This window comes from Bufo gargarizans, chromosome 3 (genome assembly GCF_014858855.1).
Source record: "Bufo gargarizans isolate SCDJY-AF-19 chromosome 3, ASM1485885v1, whole genome shotgun sequence".
Taxonomy (NCBI): Eukaryota; Metazoa; Chordata; class Amphibia; order Anura; family Bufonidae; genus Bufo; species Bufo gargarizans.
Window position 1 is genome coordinate 481,427,193 of NC_058082.1, and position 6,808 is coordinate 481,434,000.

Consider the following 6,808-nt stretch of genomic DNA (forward strand, 5'->3'; position numbering starts at 1 on the left):
CCAATTAATTCAACGATTAATCGAGTACTCTAATAAGAAAAAGCTAATCAAAAGAACATTTTCTATAAAAACTCATCAGCTCCCTTGCCAACAGTCCCCCCCCCCCCCCATGCAATTAGTTCCTCCAGCAGTGCTGCCAGCTACCCCCAGTGCCATTGCACCCCCAGTGCGATCAGGTCCCCTTCCAAATGCCACCAGCTCTTCCCCCAATGCCACCGGCTTCCCCATGTCATCAGTTGCTCCCTCTCCCAGTGCCATCAGCTCTTCCCCGAATTCCATTAGCTCGCCGCAGTGCCACCAGCTGCCCCCACTGCCATCAGTTCCCTCACTCCTCCTCCTAGCCATCAGTGCCCAGCCACAGCACCAGTGAACTAAAATACTTGCCTTTCCTGTAGGGGCACTGACGACACTCCAAAGATCTTCCACCTCTTCTTTACGCTCTGCACTGAGACCTGACATCATGCAGCATCAGGTCATAGTGTGCACTTACGTGCACTATGTCCTGGCGAAGTATGTACGTCAGGATGCAGTGCAGTGCAGCGCTGTGCGGGCAGGCAGGTGACCATGGAATGTGAGTAATAGCAAGTCACTCACCCTCCATGGTCACATGGCACAAATGAATCATCTATGCAAAAAATTATCATCGAGAATTTTTTTTTGTCAAGTCAATTTAATTAATTTGAGTAATTTGACACATCCGCAGTACTTGTTACATTCTTGTAACCCACTAGATTATAATAACTCTTCACCTGCAGTCCTGTGAACAGTCACAGACCGCACATCTTTATATCGACATTCTGTACAAAATGACAAAATCTGCGATATATAATAAAGTGACGTGTGTATCCCTTATACATGTATATGTCTACCTGCGTATGCTGCTGGATCACATCTTCTCTTGATTTCCCAACAACCAGGAGCGGACTTGGAACTTAGTAGTGCTGGAAAGAACCTAAAAGCGTCCGCCTCTTGTAGGGGAGTCCACATTGACATTATGCAGGGCAGCACAAGTAGGGAGGGACAACAAAAGCCACGACAGAAGTAGACGAGGCCAGCAATGCAGTTGTACAGCACAAAATACCACCCCAGCAAAACCAAACACAGTGCAGCACGAAATACTGCCATATCACCATCCTGAGGAAGGCACCTGCAGATGCCGGCCAGGTGCATGAGTACCTGATTCTCCTAGCATTAATTAATGCTGAGAGAATTAGATTTATTGTACCGAGCCAGAGGCCATAGGAGGGCTCGGGCGCCCCCCTAGACATTGGCCCACTGGCAAATTTCCCTGTAGGGTCTATGGCCAGTCCACCCCTGCCAACAAACCAGCGGGGTACATGGACAACCCTGCACTGAAGTGCTCATGTGCTTGAATATGAGGTGCAAGAGTGTCCTGGCTTACCAAGAGGTGCGCTTCCATGTACGCACATGTAGTGGAGCTGAATTTGGGGTTTGTGTGTGTGTGTGTGTGTATATATATATATATATATATATATATATATATATATATATATATATATATATATATATATATATATATATATATATATATATATATATATATATATATATACACCACTACTATTGCATCCTTATCACTGTGCACAAGACAAGCATTAAGATACCAATATATATTTATAGTATGTGTGTGTGTGTGTGTATATATATATATATATATATATATATATATATATTATACAGACACTATACAATATATATTGTATAGTGTCTGCTAAATCTCTATAAAATGCACAACTTTCTAAGGCCTGCCTTGCTGTTATGTAGCTTTTGAGACTCAATGAGAAGGAGCATTACATATAATAAATGACTGGACAGCTAAGACCATGAGAAGAGTTTATTTAGATTTACATGAGAAGCGAATACACCTAGCACAGCATTCTGAATCTGTAACCCTGGAACGCTTCTCCTCCTCCGTGGCCTCTTGTGTGTCCTGCGGGTCTTGAAGGTGAGTTTTGGAGCAGCAATAGAACCCTTACCATTACAAAACTCAGTAATGGTAACGGTTTAATCGCCGACTCCTGTGTCATCATCCGTGCGCTGGTGCAGAGTTTCCAGTTTTGCATAGTTATAAGAAAACTACATCATATTATCTACATAGAGCTTTGCTATGTTGGTCATTATAGGGGAATATCAGATCACAGTGTTACAAAGCATAATGGGGGATGCTTATTTTTTTCTAGCCTATGGGGGGCGTTGTACAAGGTTCTTCTTTCACCCAGTTGTATATTAAGGCTATGGTATAGTACATCATCTATACTGTAGTGTCGTATAACAAACTTACAGTATATGATGATATCCCACACACAACACCTATAGAGCGGCTTTACTGAACTCTCCAAAATTCTCCTTCAATAAACCTGGGAAGAAAACAAAAAGAAGCGGTTAAATGACAAGGAGCAATGTTTTCCCTGATGTCTTTCACTAATCTTTTCAGTCCTCCTTTGGGAATTTCTCACAATTTACACCAAAATGGAAAAAAAATAAAAAATAAGGTAATTTTACCAGGGACGAGGACATGTGTTCAGTAAATGTTTAGGTGAATGCAGACGTAGCAGGTCTTTGTGTTATATGTGGTATTATATGGGTCTGTTTGTAGATCTTGTAAATTATCTAATCCCACCCAAACCTGAATATTCACACCTGACTTGCCGTGAACCCCAGTACCCATTTCCCTCACCCTCATAGGGATCCAGGAAGCTGAGAGACGTGTCGTAGGATGTGGTCCACACACTGTACATCTGCTTTGAGCTTCATTCACATCTGCATCACAGGCTCTGGTAGGAACTTGTGTCAGCACGGCCGCCAAAGTGATTGACATAAGTTATGCAAACCTAAGGGACTCCATTTTAGTCAACGGGATCTGTCATATGACAGATCCATCTTAGGTTTGTATTCCGTTTTATGTTCCTATGGCCGCTTTCACACGGTCAGTATGATCAGTATTTGTAAAACGTGAGGAGATAAAATATAGCGGCTTACAAATACCCATGAAAAATACTGAATGCGTGAAAAGTGACCTATGACTGAACAGAATGCCCCCCGCAGATGTTAATGAAGCCCTAAATGTGTGTGGAACTGCTTTTGGTATGGGGAAAAAACCTGTGGACACTGGTGGTTCTGTTTCCCTGTCTGACAAAATCGAGCCCATGTTGGGTAGCTGTTCCATTTTGGGCTTTAAAATTCTACCGTATTTTGTCAGGGGAAAAAAAATTCACCAGCAACCACACTTTTCCCCCTCCCATCAAATTATAGAAAATTTTTATAAAAATCAAATTATAAAAAATAATAATACTGGGATAAATTAAGCTCTAAAGTCGCTAAATGACTCCTACCTCTGCTTTCAGGACCCTTTTGAGTGGGACATAGCTTTTGATTATCCAAAACACGCACCCAACACTGCTACCTCTATAAGTGATGCAGTATATTCTATAATGTTTTGTTTTCTACAACTGAAACGATTGACATAAAGTAAGCAGTATACAATATACAGAGTATATAACGAGTGTCCGCTTTCTCCTAGTCTCCATTCTCTTACCTTAAGAGTTGCAGCAGGACAGTGGCTTAGGGTTCATCTTGCTCCATCTACCAGCGAGGTGACACATCTACTGGCTCCGGGGTCACACTTTTATAAAGCCCTACACTCATTTACATATTAACTAGCAGCTCTCGTTTGACCCTCCCCTTGTAACGTTGTCAGCATTTAACTGATAAAGAAAGTGCATGCAACAGGAGGCTTGTGAAACTCCTCTATACAATGTGTCTATAGTGTTATATATAGTATACTTACATTTGCTTGCATTTATAGTAACATTTTTGTAAACTGCTCCAAAAAATAAATAAAAAAAATCCTAATCTTGCTGGTCCCGCACATACAGGTTGAATGTTAATCCATTGCACATTTCTATATGTGGTTTTAAGAATAAATGCTCACATTGTGGATTACGTTTGGTGCAGAAAAAATGCAGTGTAATACAAAGTGAATGAGATTTGGCAACTCTCATGTAGAATTGGCTTATATTTTCCGTGTAGAAATTGACCTGTCGTGCGGCTTTTGAAATGCGTAGCGTCTCAATAGTTTCTGCTGATTTTAGAGATCAAAGCAACAAAATTTGCAAGTAACATGCAGATTTTGGTGTGGATACTTTGTGAAAATGCTGAGAAATCTGCACAAAATCCATAGAAATTCAGTTTCACAGGAATCGGGTACTTGGTACTGTGCTATGCAGTGCTGTGTGCTTTATGATTGTAGAATAACATCATAGTTTGATTAATTCTTGTGCTATTTCATCACGCAGTAGAATATCTTTGTGGTTTGATATCACTGTGTGCATTATTCCTGTACTGTGACATCACTGTGCACATTATTCTACCATTATTACATCTCTGTGGTTAATATCCCTGTACTATGATGTCACTTTGTACCTTACTCTTGTACTGTGGCATCACTTTGTAAATTATCCCTGAGCTGTGACATCACTGTGTGCATTATCTCTTTGTTTTAAGTAGATTAATCATTACCTTTTTTTTTTTTTTAACTTGGTAATGGATATTGTAATGGAGAAGTAGTGGCTCATACCAGGTATTGCAATGGTGACTTGTTATGCCCCTGATGGAATGTTTTCACGTTCCCCTAAGGAATTACATGGTGCCCATTGGTATAAGTCTTTCTAGTGTTTCTGTTGCTCTGGAGTCTGGAGCCATGTAGTCCAACAGAGCGCCACTGTTTGCACAGGTAGTAAAGGGGGCCGATTGGGACACAGCTTTATCTGATAACATTGTGCAGTGTGAGCACCATGGTGCTGTAAGTTTAAGGTGGATTCAGACGAACCAACTATCGTCCAGATTATTGGGAGCGACTCTTCCTGCAAACTCTCGTTACCGATAATCTGGCCATCAACGAACAAAACTTTCGATCATCGGGTGATCCTGTCGTTTGTGCAGGCACATCAGTCGTCATTTCTAGGCAGCAGATTGTGCTGTCTAAACAGTGAACAATGGGGCGCATTTATGAAGACCAGCGTTTTAGACTCCCGTCTTAATAAAGCCCTGCACTGGTGGTGGATCCGCCGCAGTTATGTACAGGCGCCAGCCTCTCCATTACTTCGGCACATCAACCACCTCAGCTTCCTAGATGTCTTATAGTTATACCATTTTCTAAGACAGGTGTAAAAAAAATGGTAAATGAGACGCCCTTCCACACCCACTTTTTTAGACCTGACATGAGCGGGGAAAAGTCTGATTGTGGGCCAAAGGACCCCTGCGCTACAAATACACCTAATTTTGGCATATTTGTTGTTGGGCTTCGCTCTGGTAGTTAGGACTAGCGGATACAGTATAAAGGCAACGTACACAGTTCTTGAATCAAACAGCAGTGTTTATTCACACATTGGTGTATAACAAAATGCAGATAAGGTGTATCACAAAATGCAGGTGGCTTGGTGTTTGTTCACACACAAGGAAAGTCCATAAACAATAAGTCACCTTTTCTCCTTGGTGTTAATTCACACCCTGTTAGCAGTTCAGCCTCATCAAGTCCATAGGTGGCCTGTTCGCCTTTAGAGGGGCCTGAGTCCTCCATTCCGGCTCAAACCACAAATCCCAGCACAGCCCTCAGTTCACAGCACACAGACTCCTGAGCTCCACTGTCAGAGGGAGGTAAATCTGGCAGTGCTGGCTGGTTTTTATGCCTGTCAAAACCCGGCCTGAAACATGGGGAGTAGTCACCCACCCAGCACTTTGACTACTCCCAGTAAGAGCCATCTCGGATCAGCTATGACAGCCATGCTGACCTCAAGGTGTCAATTAGCAATAGCTAGGGGCCTCAGTGACCTATACCTTCCATCCACAATGATTTCAGGTACCTTCTTACATTATTTAATAAATGACCCCCAATGATTCTGTATGAGGGCGAGGGATCGCAATAGCCATCCCTCGTCTTCATACTGTGAAGGGGATCGCTGCATGTAAATGCAATAGTCGTGAAGGAACTCTTTCATTTTTAAAATATTTTTAAAACCATTTTGGTGATATTTTTAATTTTCCATGTCTATCTATATTTAAACAAAAAAAGCAAAAAATCCTGCAGTATTTGCACTAGCCATTAAAGGGGTTGTCCAGGTTCAGAGCTGAACCTGGACAGCCCTCCATTTTCACCCCGGCAGCCCCCCTGACTTGAGCATTGGAGCAGTTCATACTCCGATTCTCTCCTTTGCCCTGCGCTAAATTGCACAGGGCAAAGGCATTTTTCAGAGTTCCGGTGACGTACCGGGGCTCTCCATGGGGCTGACGGGAACCCCGGTGACGTCACCGGCACTGATGGGCGGTATTTGGCTCTGCCCTAGCCAGTAAAACGGCTAGGGCAGAGCTAAAGCCCGCCCCTCAGAGCCGGTGACATCACCGAACACACTGCCGGGCGGAAGTTACCGCCCGGCAGTGTGTTATTGAAAACACAAGAGCCCGTGCCCTGCGCGATTTAGCGCAGGGCACTGGAGCGCATCGGAGCATGAGATGCTCCGATGCTAGGCTCAGGGGGCTGCCGGGGTGAAAATAAGGGTATGTCCGGGTTCAGCTCTGAACCCGGACAACCCCTTTAAGCTGACCACTAATAATGCTCTCTACTTGGTCTGTACAGATCATGTTACTGCATTTACCTGCTTATCTGTCATGCTAATCCTGCCTGTAATGAGATCACTTCTGTGTATAGATAAGACAGGATCCACCATTCACTATGGGCGATTGTCAGAGTTTATCTATTCTGTCCTTGTTCAATGACCTCTGCACAGGTCAC

General features: G+C 43.1%; 1 long non-coding RNA gene across 1 annotated transcript; it reads right to left on the reverse strand.

Moving 5' to 3' along the window:
• Positions 1–1,837: 1,837 nt before the first annotated feature.
• On the reverse strand, positions 1,838–3,879 carry LOC122932431. Its single transcript, XR_006388304.1, has 2 exons — positions 3,557–3,879; positions 1,838–2,378 (listed from the first exon to the last, which is right to left on the reverse strand). It is a non-coding gene; the product is annotated as an uncharacterized LOC122932431 (long non-coding RNA).
• Between the last annotated feature and the right edge of the window lie 2,929 nt (positions 3,880–6,808).